At 43.1% G+C, this 26,915-nt stretch overlaps 1 protein-coding gene and 1 long non-coding RNA gene across 2 annotated transcripts in view; both read left to right on the top strand.

Annotated features, from left to right (window-relative positions):
• Positions 1 to 26,915, top strand: part of TMEM132C (transmembrane protein 132C) — a 298,136-nt gene that overhangs the window by 26,872 nt on the left and 244,349 nt on the right. The gene's annotated exons all lie outside the window — the stretch shown is intronic.
• LOC311531534 lies at positions 23,551 to 26,589 on the top strand. The gene is made up of 3 exons (XR_014714234.1): positions 23,551 to 23,662; positions 24,779 to 24,874; positions 25,667 to 26,589. It is a non-coding gene; the product is annotated as an uncharacterized lncRNA (long non-coding RNA).

Below are 26,915 nucleotides of genomic sequence, written 5' to 3'. Positions count from 1 at the left end.
TCAGGCACAAGGAAGGAGGCCCTGAGGTAAGGGTGAAGTGGAGCTTGAAGTGAGGGCTGCTGTGGGGGAAGTAGCCCAGGGAATTGTACATGTCATGTTTCTAAAAAGTCAGCTACCATAGCTGATACTATTAGGGTCCCTGGGCTAGAGCCCGGAGTAGAGGGTGGGCCTGGGCTCCCCCCCCCCACCTTTGCCCCCTGATTAATCACTGAGATTGGGAGACAACAGAGACTGTGCAAGGAAGGATAACTTCTCCTCACCTCCCTCGCTGGCTTATGAAGAAAATGGCTCTGTAGACTGTGACCCTTGTCTCTAGAGAGAGAAGGGTTATGTGGAGGGTCACAGTGAGCCTCTGAGGCTAGCGAAATCCGCCAGGAAATGCGGGACCCACGGAGGCAAGGACAGAGCTTTGTCATAGGCTCCACCCATTTCCCACCTCTGCCTGCCCAATCCGCACCCACCTGCATGGGAGGAGGAAGTAGGAGCTCCGTGGAAGGTGCTTTCCAATGCTGTGCTGTGAACCCCAATGAAGATAGCCATGTGGAGGGGCCATGTCCCCTTCACTCCTCTGTATAGCACAAAAGTGTAAGGGCAGGTCACAATCCTGCCCTTAATGAGGAAGACGAAGTGGGCAAGTAAAGGAAGGCAACCGAACAGTAGGAACCTTCATCCAGAAATGGTCCAGCACAGTTGCCAGCTTTGCCCACTCTACAGTCCCATCAGCCTGTGGACGATCCTGCATTCTGTCCTCAGGCAGACCTTCCCAGGAATGCAGGGTCATGCCTCTGATGAGCATAGCAAATACTGTTGAATAACCTCTGCAGTGGCAGAACTGTTGATGGCTGGCCTCTAATCAGGAGAATGGTTTGTTTTAGAAAAGCCCTTGAGTTGTTTGGAAATGATTTGTGATGTTTTTCAAATAGGTATTTTCTTTGTCTAGGTGCAACAGCCTTTGTCCTAAGGAAATTCACTTTCATTTCACCATCAACCTGTACCAAGGCCTTAATTCCAAGGTGGACAGCCTGATGTCTCACCGATTTGCCTTTTGCTTAAGTGTTTGATTATATCCAGATCTGTGGCTGTCACGTTTGCTGCAGGTGACCTGATTTACAGGGGTTGACCTTTTCCAATTGGACATTATTTGTATCTAAAGTTGGGAACATACACAGGGCTAAAAATGCTGTCCGCGACCAGGGTTTTGAAGAGACCTCATTGAGCATAGGCACAAGTAGAAAAATGCTGTGTACATCAACTGAAAACTGGCCGGGAGCCACAGCACGTAGAGTGGAGAGAATGTTTGCCTAAAGGACTAGCTTGTGTCAGGCGTGACTAAGAGGAATTTTAGTTGATGTGCGTTAGCAAATTGAATGCTTAGAAGAAAGTGAGAATACTTACTGTCTCATCTTTAGACTTCATTTTATTGATTTTTATATTAAAAATAAAATCCCACTAATGTTTCCTATGTTCAGGGCTTCTTGATTTAGGTGACTGGTATTTTCTAGTGCTCCACTGGAATTTCTTTTGGAATCTGCATGCTTTCTAATAAACAGATCCAAGAACGTGCACAATATCTCCACTGCTACAATGATCCACACCCTCCACAACACACCTTTCAAGATCCATGGGTCCTACACATGCTTATCATGACGTGGTGTACCTCATCCAGTGCACTAAATGCCCCAATAACAATTATGTGGGTGAAATCAGACAATCACTACCCTCTCAAATGAACTCTCGCAGAAAAATGGTAAAAGACAAAACCACCATATCACTTGTGGTTGAACACTTTGCGCAAAGTGATCACTCCATATCTGATCTCTCCATCCTCCTCTTCAAAAGAAACATCAATATCTTCAAAAGATGAGCCTGGGTTCATAACTTTGCTAGACGCTAAATATATTTATGGCTTGTTACAACGATCTATAACCCACTAACCCCTCTGCCGGAGCCTTCCCTGCTCCCGCCCCCCATGACTGGAAAGGTGTTAATTGGTTAACTTCACCTTGCATTTTTTCTCACATGCAAAAAGTTAGAGGCAAAATCTATAAATGCAAAAACTTAGGCGTGCACTGTGACAAACACTGTATTAAAAATGCACACACACTGTCTGTATATGGTGCAAAACAGAAATCTCCAGCCATATTCATCCTGGGTTGGTATTGAGCTTACCTGCAGCGCATGGTTTATAATTTGTTCACGTTGATGTGTGGTGTGTCCAAACAGGCATAGTCAAGAATATTCTGTTTAAAGTGTTTGGAGGAGGGTCCCTTACACAGGACTGATCCAAAGCCAAGTGAAGTCAATGGAAAGACTCGTATTGACTTCAAAGGTCTTTTGGATCAAATCCTTAGTATTTAGCATAGAGACCAAGCTTAGCTTCCCCGTGGCTCCTTGCTGACTGTCTGTGAAGCCAGTGCTGGTGCAAGTTAAGATATAACTTTGAGTTATTTATGATCAACAGAAGCAGTCACGTGTGTTTTGTTTAAACGTACCCTAGTCCTAATAATAAAACTGGAGGTCAAGGGACAGGCAGGAGTTTTAAAGATTAATCGACTAAAGTGGACCTCAAAGCTGTCTGATCATTTTTAATAACACAGAAAGCGTCTGTTACAAGGTAGCATGTGGAAGGATTACATTTTATTGGTTCATGAAAACGTCAGATCTTAAGGCCTTGCTGTGGTGTGGTTTTTTTTGTTTTTTTTTTAATTTTCCTGTTTCTCTTGGTATCGGGTAATGTTACACAAAGATGGCCTATGTTTGCTTCCCAGATGAATAGGGCTCTGCTACTCTTTTTTTATTTTTTTTATCCTGTTGGTTTATATGGTTGGTTAGATGCTTTAACTTATCACAGAGCTGATTGATGCTGCTCCTTGATCCTAACATGCATTCAAAAGTCTAACAGCTCTCGCAAACCCTGGTTCTTTTCTTGGTGACCATCTAAAAGGCAAGACCAAGCCGTTACTAATGGTGAGGGGAAATGCAATGAGCTGAGACTCACTAGGTTGCTATTTGGAGAATTGTTGTGTGTTCAAATGTCTGTTCCATTTTTTTATTATTAGTGAACGTTTTATTTAAATTATAAAACGTTCATTAAAAAAAAAATTAAGGTCCCAGACAGTTCATCAAAGTACTTAGGCACTGGCTTATGTCCCAGTGACTTGAGTGGTAAAACACATCAGTTTTGCCCCTGCCCTGCTCTTCCTTTCAGCCCACCTCTGGCTTGTCCCACAAACTTAATTGTGCAGGCACTCCCTGTAGTTGGGTTCTGGGTGTGCAAGGAGTGAGCAGACTCCCCAAAGCCTCCCTGCCCTTCAGCAGGGGGTGCACTCTGCATGACCGAGCAGAGAGAGCATATTTGACCCTTGTTGTAGGGCTGATCCAACTCCCATTGAAGTCGGTGGAAAGCTTCCTGTGGAGTTGGGATCAGGCCCTAAGAATGCTGTGCGTTGAGGTGCCCAGAACGCACATGTATCTACAATTCAGGCCAAGTACATTTCTCATATTTAACTCTCCTTATAATAACTCAGCTGCTTTATTTTGCCTGGGGCTGAATGGACAAGCTCTCAGTCCAAGAGGTTTTCTTTAGCAATGGAATGTAAAGACAAAAACTGTTAAAATGGAGTTAAAGTTGAGAGTATTGATCAATGATTTAGGGTAAAATGTGCTGCAAGGAAGTTTTAATTATCCTATTACAAAGCAGGGTTCAAATTCCGAGTTAATGTGATACTTAAAGATCCAAACATGTTAAGTTATAGAAATGCACAGGTGGGGCACCCAACAACCTTAACTCTGCCCTGTAGGAACATCGTGCAATGCCATGTGAGCAAGACGTTTTCGTGTTTTGTGGTGCTAGATGGATTTTAAAGGCATATCAGATCTCTTTTCTCCTCCTGGTGTCACTCTGGTTGGAGATCATCAGCACTGGCAGAGAAGTGCAGGGTCTCAAAAAAAGGCTCTTGCAGAAACCTCAGAAGTTGCTTACACTGTAGAGACTTTGGGTCAGGGACGCTGGCAGTGACCAGAACTATGGGGCCCTGACTGGAGATACTAAGCACCACCGCAATGCAAAGAATAAATAATAAGTTCAACCTTTGTGGATCGGAGCCTGTACTCCACAGATCAGCAGCCGTGCAGCGAAACCCAGCCATGGCGGGCAGAGGAACAAGCAAACCGGAGAAGCTGCCTTCTCTACTCTTGCAGAGCTCTGGGTAACTCACAGGAAATCCTGCCCCTCTTTCCTACTGCCAGCTGGCCTTTGATTGGAGAAGGGAGTGCGCAGTCCCTGACAGGGATGGCGGTGGCTGCTGCTGCTGACATTACATTCAGGGTTTGCAGGCGTTGCTTTGCTACTCTGTTGAGATTAGCTTTGCTGAATGTCTCAGGCTGGAATGCTAAGTAAGTTAACCTGTTGTGGATTGAACGCCTTCCCAAGAGGTGTATATTAGACTGTATCCACCCTACAGGTGCTAGAATAGCACGGCTGCGGCCCTCCAGCTGCTGCTGTATGCCGTAGTAAAGACGCTTCCTACAGCAGTGGAAGGGTTTTTTTGTCACTGTAGATGATCCACCTGTCTGCGTGGCAGTAGCTAGGTTGACGGAAGAATTCTTTCATGGACATAGCAGTGTCTAGACTGGGGGACAGGTTAACTTACCTATGTCACTCAGGAGGTGTGTGAATTTTTCACACCCTTGAGTGACATAGCTAGGTCTACCTAATTTGAAGTGTAGACCTGGCGTTACTTAGATTTCCTAATTTTTTTTCTGCTTCCTGGGCAGCCACAAAGGGTACTAAACTTGTATCCAGTGATGCGGCATGCTCCCTGATGTGATTGGTGACGCATGGGCAATGAGATGGCAGGAAAATTCATAGGAATCCTAGGGTTAGAAGGAACCATGAGGGTCATCTAGTCTAACCCCCTGCCAAGATGCACAATTTATTGTGTCTGCACCATCCAAGACAGATGGCTCCAGCCTCCTTTTGAAAATTTCCAGTGAAGGAGCTTCCACAACCTCCCTAGGCAGTCTGTTCCATTGCCCTACAGTTCTTATCTCAGGAAAAACTTCCCAACTATGTCAAGATATTTCATAAGAATCTCAGCTTTGATTTAAAAAGGGGGGAAAAAAACATTTCTAGCCCTCATGGTTCCCAAGACCAGCTTTAAAACATGAAGTGAGTGCGACTTAAAGGTTTATAAACCAGAAGACAAAGGAAAAGAATCCTGATGTTTTTTATCACAAGATTTTAAGCCAGTCTTATGACTTTTGAATACTTGAAGTTGGCAATATTGTCATTGCATTCTTCTCTGTCCAAATCCCAAATTCATGCTCTGAAGTGAACCCTTCATACAGACCCTCCTATCAGCCCAACTGTAGCTAAGGCAATAACTAGTGTTATTTAGAAGCCCAGTTTTGACCCTTCCTTCCTGTTCAACAGAGCAACACCATTCTGCTTGAAATTTCCAGTATATCAGAGGAGAGGTAGCTCTTTTTTTGTTTTTAAATCTGGGATTACTGAGTCATTTTGGAGAGATGAGCGTTTGAAAAATGAATGTCTTTTGATGGTTTGGTGTTTGTTTTTAAAGACCTTTTTGTTTTGGGAACATGGTAGATCAACTTCTCTACTGAGAATTTTGCAACTCTGACTGAGTATTTGGGAGACCCTCCTGCATTTCAGACTGCGCTGAAGTCGCTGCGAGACAGGAGCAGGCTTTGTGCATGTGCGGCAGTAAGTCCAGTAGCAGTCTTCGGGAGTCTGCCCATAATGCTTTGCCAGGCTGCGGCTTGCCAGCTGACCTCAGTCCTCTGATTCCTCAGATCAGTGAATAGATTTCCCTCAGATCCTCTTTTTTTGTTTCCTCTCTGGCTTTTTTTCCATGGAAGATGAAATCCATCACAGGGACTTAGATTTATTAACTGCTGCCTGAGTCGCTTTGCATGATGTCAGGAGAGGAGAGGAACTGATTGTATCCTTAGAACTAGCTTAACAAAAAGGCTTTGGATAATTCCTTAGATATATATATATTTTTTAAAGATCTTGGGTTGGCTTAAATGATTAGCATAAGAGCCTTAGAGAAGACTTAAATATTTAAGGCTCTATTTTGCCCTTACTTGTGCCCCTGCATGTTTTTGGATTTTCACATTTGAATAAAAAAGTGATTCTCTGTGTGTGTGTGTGTGTGTATCCCTCTTTTTTTTTTCCTCTCTCTCTCTCTGGTCTCTCATTCAAATCACACAAAGTTGGTATTCTCCCTCCCAGCATTTGGTGAGCATCTAGGGAATCTTGCCAGGTACGTGGAAAGAGGGGAGGGCAATGGGAGGTGGGTCCAAATGGGCGAATTCCACATAATCTCCTATTCAGCGCCAGTGTTCTGATAGCGTGGCAAATTCAGGGCTGTAACTAAAAGCTGTCCTTGACTTTAACTCTTAAAAGGCTGAGAGTGAACATATTCTTCAATACCCCAGCTCCTTTTGCTCCCGCACGACAGATTTACCTCTTGCTTGCTTCTGCTCCATCCCTCTCCCCTCCTCTTGGGGGCGAGGGAGGGGGGGCTCCTTCACCTCCTGAACTGGGTGCCATTCAAATATGATCTTCAAAGTCCTGTGCACCTAGAGTAAAGTATCTTCCTGGATTGAGGATTGGCAGCACCATGGTGCTAAAAATAGAATGGTGCCTGGTATAACGCTGCTGCTGAGAACGAGAAGGAGTGAGCAGAGGGTCTCATATTCACAGCCCTGCTCCCCTCCCACCCCGGGGTAATCCATCCCACATTCTTATACTGCACCCAACAATGCAGCATGCAGGACAGAACAGAGAAGGAGCTATGGTGGTGGTTAGCAGTTGTAGGTCATCCCATCCAGACCGGCTTTACCCTGGCATCCTAATAATAATATTTAGCAAGGCTCACTTAGCACTTTCTATTGTCGAAGCTCTCTGTTTAGCCAGTGAATCTTCACCAGGCCCCCTTGGAGTGAAGGGGTATTAGCATCATTTTACAGACCCTGTCTTAGCACAAGGCAGGTGTGTGTGTGGGGGGGGGCACCTGTTCCTTTTAGCATGTGCCAGCTGCCTCTTCTCTGTCTCTGCCTGCTGCTGCCTGTCTGAGTGTCCCTGTGGAGGTAGGAGGTACAAGGCAGAAGTTACCATCTCTCTCTCTCTCACTCACTCACACACAGAGTAAGGCTGCAGTCATGAATATGGGCTGCAGGCCATAGAAGGCATTCTCACTCTCTTTCATAGAAAGAGCGGGAAAGAACCTCCTGGGGCTGAAAGAGGAGAGTCCGTGGAACCATAAGGAAAGGGGATTGGTGGGAAGAGTAGAAAGACCAAACCTTGACGGGCTTAAGGGGAGCAGATATCCCAAAGGTGATCATGTGGCGGAGGAAGAGGAGCCGCCCTCTACCACAATGGTGGAAGAATGGCGCCAGAGACGTGGAAGTGCGAGGAAAGGTGCTGTGTGTTAGTGCAGGGAAAACAGTATCAGCCTCAACCGTGAGATGTTGAGGATCCCTGCTCCTCCTTAAAGCTTCCTGACCGGAATTGTAAGATGCAGGGATCTGAAATAGTTGTTAAACCTTTCACTGTAGATAAAAAAACCAAGCTGCGTGTTCAGCAGGCTGTCACAATAAATGAAATAAAGAAAATTATAAACCCTCCCTCTGGGTCAGATGCTAGGTGTTACCAGGGAGCTTTCCTGAAATGCTTCCATGTGCCACAGGGTTGGTCCTGCACAATGTAGACATTAGGTGTTACGCAGTATCGCATGGGGGGAAAGTGATGAGCTGGAACCTGATCCTGCATTACTGAGACCTCTGCTGCCAAGTAATACCTGCTGGAGAAGCCAAAGAGGGGAGCATATAGCTAGGCAACTTGTTAGCAGGATGAGGACTGAGCTGCAGCCCATGGGCCCGATTCTCCAGTTCAATAATACCCCTTTCATATCCATTTGAAAGACTTTACCGTTACCAAGGCAGTCTAAAGGGACCTTAGTATGAATGAGAATCTAGCCCCGTGTCTTCGCTAGGCACATCCATTGTCCCTCTGCACTTTGGAGAGTAAGAGGGAGGACGTGTAGAGGCCTTGCAACTTTCTTGCACTCCCAGAGTCTCCTCTGGAGCAGAATTGTCTTGCAACTCCTTGTAAGGTGTGCAGGATCCAGGCCTGTATGACCTTTAAAATACTTTGGGCGTTTGCTACAGAGGCTGTATAGTGGCTTGTGTGTGTAATGTATAATAAAGAGTGAGTGTGGAATGAGATTGACATCCTGTGGAGCTCCATGTCAGGCCCATCACCATGGTATCGGAGTACCTGAATGTCTCAAAAGCTTGTGTGTTCCAGAAGTTGGTCCAGTCAAAGGTATAACCTCACCTACCTTGTCTCTGCCTGAACTTCCGTCATTGGTTTCTATTACTTTGCCAGTTCCACCCTTTCTGGTAGAATCAGGGGGTGAAGAAATTATTGCCAGGTTGATTGCAGAGAGTGAGAGAGAATACACCATTGGTACCTGGCCGCTCTGGTTTCTCTGCTGTTTGCTGACTTTGCATTACCCAGCTGTCTGCAACCTCCAGGAGAAGGTGATACAATGTTTGCTCAGACTGGAATTTACTTGTTACAGTCCCTGTTGTAGAGTGTTAGCTTACAAAGTGTGAACTCAGTATGTTAGGACTCCCTTGTCTTACTCTGTTCCCTTGAAATATTTCATTAGTGAATGCTTTTCACAGTCCCAGGCATAGCTAAGCTACGGCTTTTGTCTATGCTAAGTGGATTCTAGTTATTCCCCTGACCTTCAGCTCCTCTCTCAGAACTTTACGCATCAAGGAGGATGCTTTGATGCAGTTCTAAGGAAAGCCTTCCTCTCCTGGTTTTTTCAAACTTTTGCTTCATGAAGGTATTAGTCAAGGTACCCAGTCATCTTGACAGCGTGACTGGATTACGCAGCTGGCATATAGGATACGTCCCAGACAAGGTATCAGTCCTCATCAGTGAAGATTGTTTGATCAGTCAACAGATGCTTTTTGCTTCTTTCTTGATTGTTCCACATGACAATAAAAAAGGCTGGGGTGGCTGTATGAAATGCCCAGTGGTAATTGTGTTGGATTAGCCAAAGCGATCTTTGAACTAGTTTATCTCTAAACCTTCTTTCAGTCCCTTCAGACGTGTGTGTTCAAGTTTTTAAAGTTGGGTCCAGTGAGGTGCTGAGTGTCCAGCTCTCACTGAAGTTACTGGGACATGAAGGCCCTTAAGAAGAATACCTTGCAACTGTGTTCAGTGGCTCTTCTTCTTTAGGGATACATGCTAATTAATGTGTGGAGGTGCTTTCATTTTGCATTGATTATGCAATGGGATTTAAGGAGCTGTGTCCTCTTTGGTTTGGCATATACCATGATATATCTGTATTGACTATAAGGGTGTTGAGCAGGAGAACTCTTAAATGTCACTTGCAGGGAAAATTGATCTAGCAACTTCATATCCAATACAGGATACAAACCTAACATCTGGCTTGTAGTGAAGGAGGCTTCATTAAATCCTTTACGCAGCCACAGTAGATCAGCAACAATGATGTTAATGTATGGGAGATGAAGGAGCACGTTTATTGCTGAAGATAAGGAAGGATGTCTACTTATGGAAAAACTGAAGACATTTTAGAGTAACTTTGAAGGGCACAGCATTTTCTGTGATTTACTGCAGCTGCCAATTTGCAATTTAAAGATGGGCCCTTTTTCATTCAAGTGGTTTGATGGCTCTGAAATCCCAGAAACCAAATTGATAAGTTCAAAAAATTATCACTTTTGTAGGCCTTTACAGCCAGCTTACTGCACGAAAGGTGAGCCTGGTGACTTTCAGTTCTTTTGTGGAATTCATTTATGTTCCTGTTCCTCCACAGGATCTGACTGCCTTTTCCATTGTGCTCTCTTGCAGGTACAGAGTGACATAGAAAGGCCCTTTTGATCTTTTCTGAAATTGAAAGGCATTGCTCATAAAAAATGAAACTCAGATTTCCTTCCCTCCCCACCCCACCATAACCCTTGGATTTAATTTTAATTTTCCCTTGTGTTCCCCAATATTTGCTTATATTTAATGAAATCACTGTAGAAAGCCCACTGAGCTTGCAAATGGTGATGCTCAGAAAGCTGACAATGAGCATACCAAGACTGAGTTGGCAGTGAAGGTAGGCATTCCTCAGAGGGCTGGCTATTCCCCTGGAGATGGGAGAAGGAGACTGAGAAGGTGGCGGCTGCTGCTGGTGGGCAGGCTGGATTCAGTTTGGCTCTGTAAGACGGTGTTTGGAAAAATGTACATGAAGATGGTGATTCACCATCCAATAAGTGTTTTAATGCTGTAATGTCACCCGTGCTGAACATTATCTCTGGCAAGGTGAGGCTAGGAGAAATTAGGCTTCTGCAAAAGAGTTAGTAAGGTAAAGAGAGATGCATTTTAAATGGGAAATACTCAAGTGACCATCTAGGCCAGTTAAGAAATAGTTTGTTAAACAATAATCTGACAGAGTGAATAGTCCCCATGGACTTCAATGGGTTCACACACTGCTTTCATGAGTAAGAGCTACCTGATCCAGTGACCTCTGACATCAATGAGAGTCTTTCCATTGACTTCAATGGGCATTGGACCCGGGTAAAGGTTCTGGCTGAATGGGGTTTGTGGGCATTCATTTGTTATGTGTCCTGGAAGAAATGACAGGCCCAATTACTGGCCACCTTTCTGGACCTCGTATATTTACCTTTCAGCTTCCTTAGGAACCTCTGTCAGAATGGATCTTTCAGGGAAAGGGGAATTCCTAGACTGTTAAAATGACTTTCAGTGGGAGGATATAACACTAGATATATGAGCAATACAATTTTCCTCTCTGGGAGAAAATACCAGTGGAAAATTGCAATGAAATACTTTCACACAGCAGTTTGGTGAAACAAAATGGGTGCAAGCTATGAATACAAAACCAAATACCAATGACAGCCATGTAAAATGGTGTAAAGTCACTGTCTTCACAGGATTTACTGCTGAGTCATTTGAGGAAAGATGAGCTACATGGGATGAACTGATTTAAAAATTCCTCATTGATCTAATTCGTATGCTAACCATATGTATGAAAACTCTAACTCATAACCTATGCGGCCTCCATTCTACTGTCACCTTCTCTCCTCAGCTTGTTTTTTGTAAGAAAATAACTCAAATTGTCAAAATACTGTTTATCCTAACTAAAAAATTAATAACTAAAATGATCACCCTGTAGTTAGAGTTAAAGTGGATAAAGCTGCTAAAGGAGTCCCCATTTTCCCTCTGCATAAAAGCATAACCCTTCACCCTCCCATGCTGTCTGAATCAGGGAAACTAAAAACTAAGTAGATAATTTCATAGCTTTTTATGCTGCAACTGTACACTCAAGTTGTGCTCATGACCTCTCTTCTTTTCCTCCCACCACCTTGCCTCTGGGAATGCTCTATGTACTTTTGATAACAATATAATAAAAAGGAAAGGAGGACTTGTGGCACCTTAGAGACTAACCGATTTATTTGAGCATAAGCTTTCATGAGCATCCAATGAAGTGAGCTGTAGCTCACGAAAGCTTATGCTCAAATAAATCGGTTAGTCTCTAAGGTGCTCCTCCTTTTCTTTTTGCGAATACAGACTAACATGGCTGCTCCTCTGAAACCTGTCAATATAATAAAAGTGATGAACAGCTCTTCGGTCTGACTATCATATTTGGCATGCATCAGTTATGGCAGAACTTCTGTTTTTATACTGTAAAGTGTCAGGGAAGTTATTTTTTGTCTAATGATGCCTGGCATAGAGTCAATAAGGAATGGGGAGACTACTTTTAAGCTCCCGGACAGAGATTGCCAGAGGAGCAAGGGCTAAAAAGCTATTAATTTGGCCATCGTCTCAGAAGAGTCAGCCAGCACTCCAGCTGAGTCAGCTCTCCAGTGACTACAAGGGAGAAACCCTACAACTACTCAGCCATTTAAGAAATGAGCTAACTGCTTTTGGGGATAAATTTAGTCAGCCAGATCAGCTAGCAGGTGTTAAGGAGGGAACTGGTCAACTAGTCAGTAGGTAAACCAGATAAGTAGCCATCTGGGTATTAACAGATAAACTCAATCAGCATAACATGTATTTTTCACAAGGGGGTTATTTCATCTCATGAATGCATTCAATCATGTTTTTTTTTTTTTTTCCAGGGCTGACATAAATCTGTATAATGTGTATTGTGGCTGGAGTTCATTACTGTGATTGGATGAATCTGGTGGGGTTGGGATTTATGTATTGGGTTTGGATTTATGTAGTCCTCTCTTCCCAGTTGTCGCTTTATGCTTCCTTCCATGATGCCTTCTGTGCCAGGAGCAATCTCCCACTTTTTATAAACCAGCCACCCCCTCCCTATTCAAAATCCTTCCTTAAAATCCCATTCCTTTCAAGCAGACATCCTGCACTGATGGTCTTTCCACACCCTTCCATACCTTGCCTCCATATTTCCCCCCACTTTTTTTTGTCAGTAACGGCCCACTCCAGCCTGCATGTCATTCAGTGGGGAGCTTTGCCCTTAGACTGTAAACTCTTTGGGACTCTGTCTCTTGTAAAGTACTGTGTATAGTTCATATGACACAGATCAGATAAAATTAATATGTCGTGAACTAGATATTTAGCTCGTATAAATCGGAATAGCTCTGCTGATGTCAGGCGAGTTACCTGGACATACACTAGCTGAGGGACTATATGAATAACAGAACTGGGTTTTTGTTTGTTTGTTTTGTTTTTTAAAAAGGGAAAAAGTTTGTGAAAATTTGAGTGAAATATTTATTCCTTTTCTGAAAAATGTTACATTTGGAATTTTCCAGTCAGCCCTAATGAATAATGTTGAAAGCTGGAGAGAACCATAAATCTGCTCCTTGTCATCTGAATCCAATTTCAGCAGGATTCTCCCCCCCCCCCCCCCAAAATAAAAAAAATACAGTATTGAACATTGAAAGCCAGACTGCAAATATCCTTCACCTTACACAGTGAACCCACTGATATCACTGGAACCACTTGGTGAGTAAGGTACTGTTTCTGGTGTAGAGTATTGCAGTCTATCTCAAGTAAATACCCATTTTTTCCTTGCTTTTGTTTAGAAAGAGACTAATTGTCTGAGCTCACATTTTTTGTGGCTTTGAGGAATTAGTCATTAAACAGCAACGACCTAAAATCTTTGATTGATCACACTGAGCTGTCTCAATTGCAACGGTAACTCAGTGTGGCAGTCGTTACATATGAGGTGAAAAAGTAATTTATCTCACTAATAAAATATCCTGTACAGTTGCTAAGAGAAAATATTGAAACCATTGTCACGTGTTAATGGAAGTTTTTATATCTTAACTCTGATCAAATTGCTGCTGCAACATGTTTTTTTTTTTTTTAAAGTCACCTTCTGGATGGAGACCACTTTGAAATCCTTTGCAGTGAGAAACAATAGAATGAATTGCCAAACAGAAGTTGTATTCTGTGCATGTAAATAGGTTCTGCACCATAATTAGTGGGTTCCCCCCCCTCCTCCCGGGGCTGAACAAGAGGCCCCGTATTTTCATGGGAAAATCAGTTTGATGTATACCGTCCCTAATTTCGGCAGTACTGAATAACCAGGCTCTAATTCTGTTGTAATGAACCATGTGTTAATGCTACAGCCTTCTGTCCAGTTAGAAGCCAAACACTATGTCTGACTTTGTAATGAATCTTGCCGTCGTCTTGTTGACTCCATGGTAGGCTTTTGTTAGGATCCCGTCCTCAAATATAGCTACATTTCAGCGAACCTTAGCGTGTCCTAGAACTTAGCTCTTGTTTGGACTCCATTTGCTAACTTTCCAGGAAAGTATAGATCCTGAATACCCTTGTTTCTTCTTTAAGGATGGATATTGCAGTAGTAAGACCAGTCGTTTTATATTTTGAAACATGGTTTTCATCTTTTCTTTTCAAAGGCTTTACAGCTTCTGTTTTTTTTCATAAGAAAACATGAGTGGCTATGGTGCTAGCACATGAATGGGGGGTTTTATTGTAGTTTAAGGGAGAACAAAGTATTCTACAGCCACTTGTCTTTCAGGAAGTCGTCTGATTTTTTGCCAGTTTCCTCTCTTCATTTGCTTCTATATGTTGGCTGTTAATTTTTTTCCCCCTGAAAGGCACTTATTTCTCTCATGTTTAGATACCAAACTGACAGGCACGTTAATACACAATAATTGAATGGATCAGGCAGGTTGTTGCGGGGGGAGGTGGGGGAGCTCTTTGAGGTTCTGACAGCATTAAGCATGTGTTATGTTTGCAGTTCTCAATGTGCACAAGCAATGTATAGCATTTTCTGTGTTTATACCCTTTCTGTGTAGGAAACACTTGCGGCTGGGCCCAAGAAAATATTAACCAGGTTCAAGGATCAATATCCAGGGTGATTGCTTAAAATTTTAAGCACATGGACAAAGCCCAGCTGAATGGAATCTTTCCACCCACAACCTGAAAAGCATCCATGTATCAATGTAGGGGCTGCTAATAGTCTCACTGGACACTAGTGCCAGACTGGCTGGCTACCCGCTACCTATATGTGGCTCTTGACTAGTGGGGCTGCATACTGTAGTTTTGAAAATCCAGAGGCTGCGTTCCTGACCCATCCAGAAACCCCCGTCTTCATTGCTGTTTCAGCTCTTGCATGTGCCAGGCACTTGCGGGATTTGCCGTGGTACGCCAACACAGAGCTCGGATCCTCTATGCGAGGAATGGCGACACTCGGCAACGGCGTTCAGGCATATTAAGCTTCATATCCTGTGAGAGAAAAGCCTCTGATAAGGGATATGTGGTGTGAATATAGGTTTTTGCCTGTTGTAAGCCGTTGTCTATGAGGTAGGTTTCCTTCCAGGCTTGTTGTTGATTTGCAGACAATATATAGCAGCACTGGTTGTGCCTATAGAAAATCTAAACCCGATTCAACTGAGCACTTGTGTTCTTTGTCTCGACAGCTTCTCTCAGTTAGTATAATTGTTCCTCCTGAGAGTATGTTTTCATTCATTGCGTCTCAGCATGGCAGTCAAAGAATTAATTACTCCGAGAAGGGACAGGGCTCTTCTAAAGAGTTTCACAACTTCAGCTTTTAATAGATCTCTCTCCTGTTGAGGCTGCACTGCAGCTTGTCAAAGCATTCGCAGCGGCTCCATGGGTCAGCGGCTCCCAATGGAGTGACAGTGTTAGAGGAACCATGACACTGATTCCTGAGGCTGATTTACTTGGAGTTAGGAGGGGGAGGAAGAAGGGGGGGAAGGAGAGGGGGGAATTGTGGACCCTTGGGTCATTGTTCACAGGAAGCAGGTTTTGAAATTTGTGTTTTGTTTTGTTTTTTGATAGTACATTTTTAACCAGTTAATGCTCATGCGTTTGAGCAGTTGACCTCATTGACCCTTGCAAACTGCCTGCCTGAAAGGCCTGCCTGAGAACTTTTTCATTATCTAATGTCCGTTATTGATTTTCATTAAAAACATGTCTGCGTTGATTTTTCTAAAGCACCCTCGGATATGTGTCCTGACCTTTTCGTTTATCTTGAATCTACCACAGTGTCTCCCAACGAATTAGTCTAAAGCAGGATTATTTTCCGACCAAGAAACATTGACTAAATATTTTGATCTAGGAGTGGTTAAGGCTTCTTTGGAGAACAAAGCATGCCACTGAGAGAGAAATTGAGACGAGGCAAAAGCTGGAAGAGAAAATGCTCTAAAACAGGCACTTTGTGCATTCACTGATTGTCACTTTAAGTCCATAAGCCAGATTCTCAGCTGGTGTAAATTGGCTGAGGATCTGGCCCCATATGTTTCCAGCAGCCTGCACACACCACTCCAACTGGCTTGAAGTTAATATTGAAATTTAAAACACATTTCTTCCTGAACATGGCCAGATACTTTCTTTGCTTTTTTTTTCTTTAAAGCTGAGAGCTGCCGGGGAATGTGATTTGTTTCTTCTGCTTGGAAATACTTATGATCCCAAAATTTAAAGCGTAGGTCCATAGTGAATAACGTTCTTAGAGGGTGAGCCTGTTCCTTATATGCGCCATTTAATTAACGGTGTAGCACATGGCAGGAACTTGATTAGTGACAATGTAAAAAATAACAATATTTTGCAGAAGGTATAACTAACTGAGGGCTAGTGACCAAATCCATATTGACTGTGAATGGGGTATTGACTTTGGAGTTGTCATTTGGTTTGGATAGTAGTAGGAAGCAGAACTACCAACATATGAATGAAATCTAGAAAAGGCTTTTTGTACTGAAGAGGTCTATTTCCTTTCCTAGTGTTGGGCAAACTAATTTTCCATAAAGTTTTGAACCTACTCATATACTGTAGATTTTGAATAAATCAGCTCTGACTTGACTGTTTTAGATTCCAACATTTAGTGGGAGAAAATGTGAAAAAAGCAGAGGGAACAGAGAAAACTGGAAAAATTGAGGAATGGAGCACTGAGCAGACAGAATGTAAAACAAATTTGGGGCCCATTTCTGTCACCATTATTCATGTTGAGTAGCACCTTACTCAGCAAGTAGCTCCCCGAGATCAAGAGGTAACCTATTACTTGATGTAAAGGGGAGAAATGGGTTTAAAAAAATAGAGAGAGATGGACACCAGTATTTGAAACCCCTTTTTGGGGTAAAAATATCATACATTTAAATTACAGGTGGAAAAGGGTTTGCAAACTCAATCTGGACTTGCAAACCCAGTGCCCTGTTTCAGAAGTGGGCAAAGCCTCTGACTCCATGAGATTCTTATTCAGTCTTCACTTTACCTTTTTTTAAAAAAAAAATAATGGAATTGACAAAACAAGTTTCTGTCCTTCTGTCCATCTTAAAATAACGTTGACAGTGTGTTGTTTTTGTTTGCGTTGCGATGCTGCGGAATATAAAGCTCACTACTCTCTCCTCTCAGGTGGGAGCCTGATAGACAGTTACACCATGGTGTCTATAGCACTGGTTCTGGACCTTTTTGATTCCGGGTACATACACCCGAGGGAAAATCTTTGCGTCTCTCTCCAGGCACACCTCAGTAGACAGCCCCTTTAAAAGCTGTATGAGCTTGGAGCGTCTGAGCCTTCCCTTTCTTTCCCTATTCTCTCTGTGTACTGTATTCTCCCTTTTTCTGTATATGTTCATACAGTATATCTGTCTCCTTTTCTTTTTTTTTCTTTTCTTTCTTTTTTTAATGAGTTCATGTGGTAGCTGACTCTTGTGATCAGTGACTCATTCTGTTGAGTGCTTGATCAGTACAATCAGTACAAATCAATGGATAGATGTTTGAGCTAATACCTTCCCATGTTTCACCACCTCTGAGTGTGCTGGTTACCTCTCTCCCTCCTAGGGTTTGCTGAAATCCATATGGTAATAATACATCTCCATGGTGAGATTGTTTCCTCTTTCTACACACCCTGTCTTGTGGCTTTGGTAGCCCTTTGGGTGCATGTTTCTCCCAGACTGAGAACTTCTGATCAATAGAATTCTATATCATGCCAAACTTTGCATTCATTATAGCCATTAGAGTTTCACTATTATTAATGCTTTTGTATTTCGGCAATGTGTTTTGCCCTACGATGGGAAGGTTCATGTTTTGTAAAGCCGTCTAACATCCCTGTGAGGTAGGTAAAGGATATAAACGACCCCTTGAGCCCATCTCTGGGACAAAACCCAGCAGCTGTTTCAACAGCACACAGCAGTTATCTGCAAATCTAGTTCATCTCCTCTACTTCCTGCAGATGTATAGGGATCTAAAGGCAGCCAGGCTGGTGTATAACATAATAGCTAGTTCTTAATATGGCCGCAAGTTCTTCTTACCTCTTCATGGTACAGCTTCTGTGTAAAAGTAACTGTGTGGTTACACAGAGCTGGTATAGTGGAACAGACCAATGGTCCATCTAATCTGGTGTCCTAACTCGGGAGGTGGCCTTTCTAGAACGCTTCAGAGGAATGCAAAAGAAACCCCTTCACGCGCCTAGCCAGTTGTGTGATTCTCTATGATCAGGTCACAGGGAGGGGGCTGGATTTCTTCCTGAGCCCTGAAGGATAAGCTGATTGTTTGCTTGAAGTCAAGGCTTAAAATTGTTGGAGTCTGGATGGTATTTCTAATGGGTTACCTGATTAGTGATTGAAAGCAAGGGGACTGTTTAGTATCAGCGTTGTTTTGATTGGAGATTGTAGTGCAGCACAAGTGTTCAACAGCTATTACTTAATGCTCCTCTTCAGTGCGTGTATGACCAAACCAAAACCAGAGGTTGCATGCAGTTTTTTTTCCTCCCTCTTGGCAAAACAGACTTTAGAACTGTGTCTGACTTAATGAAGCAGTTTTCTGATGTTTATTGGGAAAACCAGTGCAGATCCGGTGAATGAACTTAACCTTTGTATACGTAGGCTTAGCACGGGCAGGGGGGCCTGATGAGGGCTGATAGGTACTATTGAAATACACATAATAATATTATAGGGCCGTAACTACCATTAAACCACCAGAAACAACATGCCTAAAATAAAATGTAACCTACAAGAGGAAATACCTACTTCTTCATTCTCACAAACTACCCTGCCATAAATTTTCTCCGGGTTTCAGTTTTAGTGTGGTTGTGTGTGTGGTGTGGTGTTTTTTTTTTTTTTTTTTCTTTTAAAACACAGCAAGAGAGAGAGAAAGCCCGGGCATCTCTTAAAAACCCTGCGAGTTTGTTTTACGATGGCCGAGGTTGAGCTTTGAGACACTGCCGTAGTTGATTGTCTGTGGAAGAACCCTTAGTGTGAGTTATAGTGGCCTGCTTGTCATGGGGTGAAAGGCATGCCCAGTTTTTCATTTTGATCAGATGTTGAGTTTGAAAGCCACCTACTGCTGTAAGCTCAGCTGGGGCAGGGAGATGAGATGGAACGCATTGCATGCTTTGTTGCTGAGGTAGTGTTTTAAGGCTGTTTTGAATCTGTTTCCCATTGCTGGGTGCAGGGAGGAAAGATGTGTTTTTTTTAAAAGGGAGGGAAAAAGGGTGAAGGGAGCCAACGTTTTCTTTTTTCTTGTTTCCAGTGGGGCAGAAATGGGGGGGGGAGAGGGGGGCAGCTCAAGGAGGAAAGAGAATCTGTTAATTTTTTAGCAAAACAAGTTTTCTAATGAACAAAGCCTTAAGGTCAAATTCTCTGCTGGTGTAATTGTATTGGAGTCAGTGCAACTGAGCCCGCTCAGAAGTTGTGGTGGAATTTTTTTCAAAGGGGTCTTAAGGCGTGAAATGCCCAACTCCCACTGAAAGTCCATGAAAGTCCATTTTCAGTCTAGTACATGAGAGGGGACTGTCCCACTGAAAGTCCATGGGACAGTCCCCTCTCATGTACTAGACTGAAAATCACAACTTTTGGCCCTTAAAATGTAATCCAATTTATTTTCTTTCTGAAGGTTACTCCACCCCTTCTCTTGTTTTATCTTCAGCCTGGTAGCTTTCATGCTGGCGTTCCATCCTCAAAAGAGGGGTGCTGATAAAGTTTGAGCCCGAAAATATTACTTACCCCTTTAAAAATATACTATTCCTTTTGTAACTAAACTTCTCGAGCTGCATTGGCAATAAAACTTGAGATTGCACCAAAGTTTTGCTTGGTTTCGGGTTTCATGACACACTCCCCTCAGAGTTCAGGCTAGGCTTGTTAAGGGTTGAGCGAATCTGAGCTGAGTGTATGGCTTTGAACTGAAATCACATTAGACTTCTGGTCTCTCATCACTTAACTCTCGTTTCAACTGAGCTCAATGCTGAGATTGGATTCTTATGTTGCACTAGTGTAACACCGCTCTCCTCCAGAGTAGGACTCCTGATTTACCCCAGCAGGGGTAAGATAAGAATCAGGCCCTGAGACTTTGGTTTCAGATTTGGGGAGCAATCTTGCCTAAGCAGAGTGTGGGTTAGAAGACCTAATAAATGCCTTGTAACCATATGCCTAACTTCAAGGCCATGAGTAGCCTCATGCATAAGTATTTAGCTAAATCAGGACCAAGGGAGGGCTAGCTTGAGCAACACTTATTCATATTGGTGAGCTCCAGGTAGTCCTACTGAAGGCAATAGGGCTACTCTTATGAGTAAGGGCCCACCATCATGAGTAAGGGATGTACAGTTAAATCCCGTGACCTTTCCATCTCTAATCCCTGTGAGTATTACATTTGTGAGCATTTTGCTTTACTGCAGAACAGAGCTTAGGATGTGATGAAAATCGCACAAGAAGATGTAACTTCAACACCGGTCCCTCCCTTGGGATGGAGGATTACCCGGTGGTTGGACTGCTGGATTGGACTCGGAAGATGTAGGTTTAATTCCCTTCTCTGCCACAGATTGCCAGTGTGTAAATTGCTTAATCTCTCTGTGCCTCAGCTCCTCACCTTTAAAAAGAGGAGGACACTGCCCTACCTTTCTGGGGTGTTGTGAGAATAACGACATTACAGATTATGAGGGGCTCATCTATTACAATGAATGGAGCATATGTATCTAGTGTAATTTGACCACTGTGTTTGATCTGTACATGATGTCAGACCAAATTTAAAAATCATCTGTGGTGTAACTCCATTGACTTCAAAAGACCACGGACAAACTTGACCCATGGGCTTTGGCTGGTTTTACCTCACTGAGTGCTGTGGTCAAGTTACATTAGGAAGAGCAGTGGGCTCTGAAGTTCCCCAGGATTTATGTTTGTACCTTTTGAAATAAAGTAAAACCCGATGTCTATAAACCCTGTTGACAGCAAAACAAAAGACTTCAATGTCATAAATTTTCAGTGCAGATTTGGGAATATACATCTATTTTTGTTTGTTTGAAAGGGAAGGTCCAGCTCTTCATTTGTTACAGCTGTTACCTCTTTGTGTTTGAGACAAAACTAATGTGTCTATTTTAAACTGACAGCTTACAGATTTAATGTGTTTTTGCCATGAAATAATACACTCTAAACATTAGTACCTATTTTAATGCACAAGTAAGCTGCTGTACTGTGCATTCCGTTATTATTTTGTGGGTACATAAACTCCTTTAAAGGCTGATTCTCCTGTTTCTTCTTCTTTTAATTTTCATTTACGGAGTATTCTTCCATTTATTTATTTATTTATATTTCCCCATCTTGTGGATAGAAGTAATCCTGTGTTCATACTGCATTGACCCTAGCTGGGAATGAATCAGAAAGACGGACTGATTACACAGCAGCTAACAATCTAACCAGTAAAGCTGGTTTGCAAATGTGCAAAATATCTGTGCTCTGTCTCATCAGGGCATTAATGGCTGGATTTCTGTATGTTATCCTACTACTAATTCCCAGACTGGAGCACAGTTACTTTCACCATTACAGTTAAGAACCGCAAACAGTAGGTGAGATTCAATGAAAAGCTAGCAGTGTTTTTCAGGGTTCTCTTATATTCCATGTTCCTTGAGTTCACATGCTGTATTTGTCCCCTTATGGTTTAGCTTTGGATTTTTTTGCATTCCAGTATTTGCTTTCCAGGATTATAACCATCTGGGAAGATACTGGCATGGATAACTAAGTATGAATGCAAAAAGAAAAGGAGGACTTGTGGCACCTTAGAGACTAACCAATTTATCATCAGAGGCATGCTTTTTTGATCACACTTAGTGCTTCTACAACCTGCATGATTTCCATGCTCTGCTGGTCTCTCTGGTACTGAGAAACAGTTGAGTCCTGACGCATCTGAAATGGTAGCACAAATACAGCGTTAGGGCTCGGTCCTGCAAACTACTGAGAGCAGTGCTCACTGCTGGAAGAAGCCCTGCTGTGCTCAGTGGGAATTCTCATGCTAATAAGGAGTAGGGCCTTGATTCAAGAAAGCACTTAACCACGTGCTTAAGAGCTTTCCTAAGTAGGAATGCTTTCCAGACTCGGAGCTCAGGCTTGGCAGTAAGTGATTGCAGGATTGGGCCCTTACTGTGCATAGCATTTCTTGCACAAACTAGATCCTTAAATGCTTTGCTAGGTTAAAGGGACACAGTCAGGTTGAAAAGCAAATTCTGTGTGACGAATAACATTTCAGATTCATAAAATTGATGGGAATTTAAGAATTCCTACTTTTCACTGTGAATTCATGTTTGTTTTTTACTCATCTGGGACCATGACAACACAGACTAGTCAGTTTTGCTTATAGTGGGCAGTTTTTCATCCATTTCACTAAGGTCTGGTCTACACTCCAGACCTATGTTGGTATAACTATGTCACTCAGGGTTGTGAAAAATCCACACCACTGAGCGACATAGTTATATCAGCCTAACCCCCGTGTAGAAAGGGCTATGTCACTGGGAAAGCTTCTCCTGCTGGAGAGGTGGGTTGACCCCTGATGGGAGAGCCCTCTTCAGTTGGCATAGGGCATCTTCATTCAAGTGCTATAGTGGTACAGCTGCACCGATGCAGTGTTTTCAGTGTAGACTTGCCCTTAGATTTCCCCTATAAAGCTTCAGAAATTCTGGGGAATGTTTTTGCTGATGGGGGAAAACTATTTCCTACAGATTGAAAAAGAACCCACCACCACTGCGCACCCAGGGAAAATTTTCTCTTAACTCACTTCTATAAGAACCTAGATTGAGAGTCCAGCTTGACAATATAGTATTTAAAAATCCAGGGCCAGATCTTCAGTTGGTGTAATTGATACATCTCCCTGGTCCATTGTTACAGAGTTAAAATATTTATTAAAACTACAGTTGTAGAGCGAGAATAAGAGTAGGGGGAACAATGGGTCTGCTTCTGACCTTGCTAATGCTGGTTTTACACTGGTGTGAGTATGTTGTCTTCAGTGAAATTGCTCCTGACATCCCTGGTGTAAGTGAAAGGAGAATCCGGCCCTATTGAATCAATCCTGCAGAGTGGTGAGCATCTTTAGCTCTTACTGATCTGTGGGAGTTGAGGGCACTCAGCTGCTCAGAGGAATGCTCACCCCCAGACAGTTAGATTGTAAAAGAGGCAGAGGGCTAGATCCTGATGTCCGTTGCAGTTGTGCAGCTGAAATTGGAATTTTGTCTAGGAAAGCCGATGTATATGTATATGTTCTCAATGCTTTTTTTGCCTCTGTTTTCACTAACAAGGTCAGCTCCCAGACTGCTGCGCTGGGCATCACAAAATGCGGAAGAGATGGCCAGCCTTCTGTGGAGATAGAGGCGGTTAGGGACTATTTAGAAAAGCTGGACGTGCACAAGTCCATGGGGCCGGACGAGTTGCATCCGAGAGTGCTGAAGGAATTGGCGGCTGTGATTGCAGAGCCACTGGCCATTATCTTTGAAAACTCGTGGCGAACCGGGGAAGTCCCGGATGACTGGAAAAAGGCTAATGTAGTGCCAATCTTTAAAAAAGGGAAGAAGGAAGATCCTGGGAACTACAGGCCAGTCAGCCTCACCTCAGTCCCTGGAAAAATCATGGAGCAGGTCCTCAAAGAATCAGTCCTGAAGCACTTGCATGAGAGGAAAGTGATCAGGAACAGCCAGCATGGATTCACCAAGGGAAGGTCATGCCTGACTAATCTAATCGCCTTTTATGATGAGATTACTGGTTCTGTGGATGAAGGGAAAGCAGTGGATGTATTGTTTCTTGACTTTAGCAAAGCTTTTGACACGGTCTCCCATAGTATTCTTGTCAGCAAGTTAAAGAAGTATGGGCTGGATGAATGCACTATAAGGTGGGTAGAAAGCTGGCTAGATTGTCGGGCTCAACAGGTAGTGATCAATGGCTCCATGTCTAGTTGGCAGCCGGTATCAAGTGGAGTGCCCCAAGGGTCGGTCCTGGGGCCGGTTTTATTCAATATCTTCATAAATGATCTGGAGGATGGTGTGGATTGCACTCTCAGCAAATTTGCGGATGATACTAAACTGGGAGGAGTGGTAGATACGCTGGAGGGGAGGGATAGGATACAGAAGGACCTAGACCAATTGGAAGATTGGGCCAAAAGGAATCTGATGAGGTTTAATAAGGATAAGTGCAGGGTCCTGCACTTAGGACGGAAGAACCCAATGCACAGCTACAGACTAGGGACCGAATGGCTAGGCAGCAGTTCTGCGGAAAAGGACCTGAGGTGACAGTGGACGAGAAGCTGGATATGAGTCAGCAGTGTGCCCTTGTTGCCAAGAAGGCCAATGGCATTTTGGGATGTATAAGTAGGGGCATAGCGAGCAGATCGAGGGACGTGATCGTTCCCCTCTATTCGACATTGGTGAGGCCTCATCTGGAGTACTGTGTCCAGTTTTGGGCCCCACACTTCGAGAAGGATGTGGATAAATTGGAGAGAGTCCAGCGAAGGGCAACAAAAATGATTAGGGGACTGGAACACATGAGTTATGAGGAGAGGCTGAGGGAGCTGGGATTGTTTAGCCTGCAGAAGAGAAGAATGAGGGGGGATTTGATAGCTGCTTTCAACTACCTGAAAGGAGGTTCCAAAGAGGATGGCTCTAGACTGTTCTCAATGGTAGCAGATGACAGAACGAGGAGTAATGGTCTCAAGTTGCAGTGGGGGAGGTTTAGATTGGATATTAGGAAAAACTTTTTCACTAAGAGGGTGGTGAAACACTGGAATGCGTTACCTAGGGAGGTGGTAGAATCTCCTTCCTTAGAGGTTTTTAAGGTCAGGCTTGACAAAGCCCTGGCTGGGATGATTTAACTGGGAATTGGTCCTGCTTTGAGCAGGGGGTTGGACTAGATGACCTTCCGGGGTCCCTTCCAACCCTGATATTCTATGATTCTATATAAAATTCCCTGCTGTGTCTTAATTTTGTTTGTATTTGCCGCACATATTTTCCAGCTCACAAAAGAAGAGCTTTGAAAAGGCAGCCTCTGAAGGGACTGAGAGAGAAGAACAAATTCTTTCTACTTGTCTTCTGTAGAAATAATTTACAGAGTAAGGAGTTTGATCCACTAGGGTGGGGGTTGGAGGCTGAGATGTGTAGTACCCGTGTGGGGCTCTCACAGAGCAGCTGAAGCCAAAAATGCCTCATTGCGCTAAGCCACTGCATGGCTTCTTTCTCTGTTCTCTGGGAAATGAGCAAGAAGAAGAAGAAGAAGAAAGACGACTTTGCAGCTGATTAATCATAGGGAAACAGTAATCACTAGCAGAGTGTTTGGGATCATTATTCAAGGACTTTTAGACAGAAATAAACCAGAGAACTACAACAGTAGCTTTCTCTAATTTATTTTCCTGAGCTCAGTGCTACTTCATGTATTGAGCAAACCATTTCTCTTCTTCCAATTTATAGTCCATGATCTCCAGGGAATGGATTCCAAACATCCAGCAGAGTTTATTCTAGAACCTCACCTGATGAGAGCATATTTACCTCTTTAAAAGATGCTATTTATTATGTTGTTCATTCTCCAAAAATCACAGATCACTCTTTATAGTACACTTTAAAACTTTTATATAGCAGCTTGAAAAATAGTTTGAGCCAAATGCTTAGCTGATGCAGAGTGCCATAGCTCCCTAGAAGCCAGTGAAGCTGAGCTGGTGGACACCAGCTGAAGCTCCTGCTCTTTGATTCACATTTCTCCTCTGCATGTATAATATAGTGCAAACAAAGACAACTGCCTTGAATCAGCGAGAATTTAGATACTAATCAAGTAGTAAAAAGGCACCATGCAGAGGCAGAGAGCTAAAATTCTAAGGATGAATTCAACGACTTCCTCTCTTTCTTTTCAGGCTTCCGGAGAGATTCTTAAAGGCAGAGCTGATAGTAGGCGAATGAACATAGCCGTGTACATTTATCTGCGGATAAGGGTGTAAAAACTCCCCTGGACGTGACAGCAAGTGGATGAGATGCCGTAGATGTTACCTGTGCTAATGCTGCAGTGTTCAGGCAGCAGTGCTGTTCTCTCCGATTGGCTGCAATCGGGAACATACCAAAGATGCGGGACCAGGTCCCCAGCTAGTGACATCCCCATGATTCCATTGGCTTTAACAGAGCTAGACTGATTTACCCCAAGCTGAGGATCTGGCCTTTTGTGAGAAGTAAACTTATTTTTCTACTGTCACAATGAAAAACGTTCATAGGACAAGGTATTGATGACAAAACATTGTTTTTTAAAAAAATGTTTCTATGGGATGAGGTGCGAAAACCTGGGAAAAATCAGGATCATTTCCCTGTACTTCATGCTTGCAAGCTGAAATGGGTCAAGGGACTTCTTAACCACATCTAGACCTTCAAGCGGAGTAGATACGTTCTGTCACCAAGAGTCTTGATGCTATATAGCAACTTTTCAACCAAGCTGCAAGAGACTAAGCTTCATCATGTATCCGGCACTGGTTAAAATGAACTCACTTGCCCCAAATCAATGAGAGAGATAATTAGTTTTCCTAATTTCTCTAAAACCCCCCCACCTGATAGAATCCTGAACATCTCAGTAGTATAGAAAGTCTCTTGGGTATCTCTTCTCTAGTCAGTTCATTTTGTGTTATACCCACTAACCTTAATAAGGAGCGAGCCTCAAATGTTTGGATTATGCAGAGTCTCTACAGTCTGCACAACTGGTCAGGAGATTTTTACAAGAATAGGCTTTGATGAAACAGTTTGTGTACATCCTACTTCCAATTGGGCAGCAAATATTGCACAAAGTTTTTGATTTCCCCCCCCCCCCCCGGGTGTCTTTGTGCATCTGATCCAGCTCAGAAGCAAGAAATACGTTCTTTTTTTCCAGAATATCAAGAAATCAAATCATTTAAAACCTCCACAGAAAAAGGTTTAGTTCAGGCTTGATTTTGGGGGGAAAAGGATTTCGAACTTTTTGGAGTACAGTTTGTCCATCCTGCTGGAACTTCAATTATATATAAAATATATTTTTCCTGTCGGTGCTTTCGATCTCTTATTCATATTGATCCCCCTTGCTGCATATCAGTTGTTTTTGCCACATGCAGAAAACTCATTAACTCAGTTGGACTTCCACCTGCAACG

This window comes from Lepidochelys olivacea, assembly GCF_965140295.1.
Source record: "Lepidochelys olivacea isolate rLepOli2 genome assembly, chromosome: 15".
Lineage (NCBI taxonomy): Eukaryota > Metazoa > Chordata > Testudines > Cheloniidae > Lepidochelys > Lepidochelys olivacea.
This window is presented reverse-complemented; position numbering and strand designations above follow the sequence as displayed.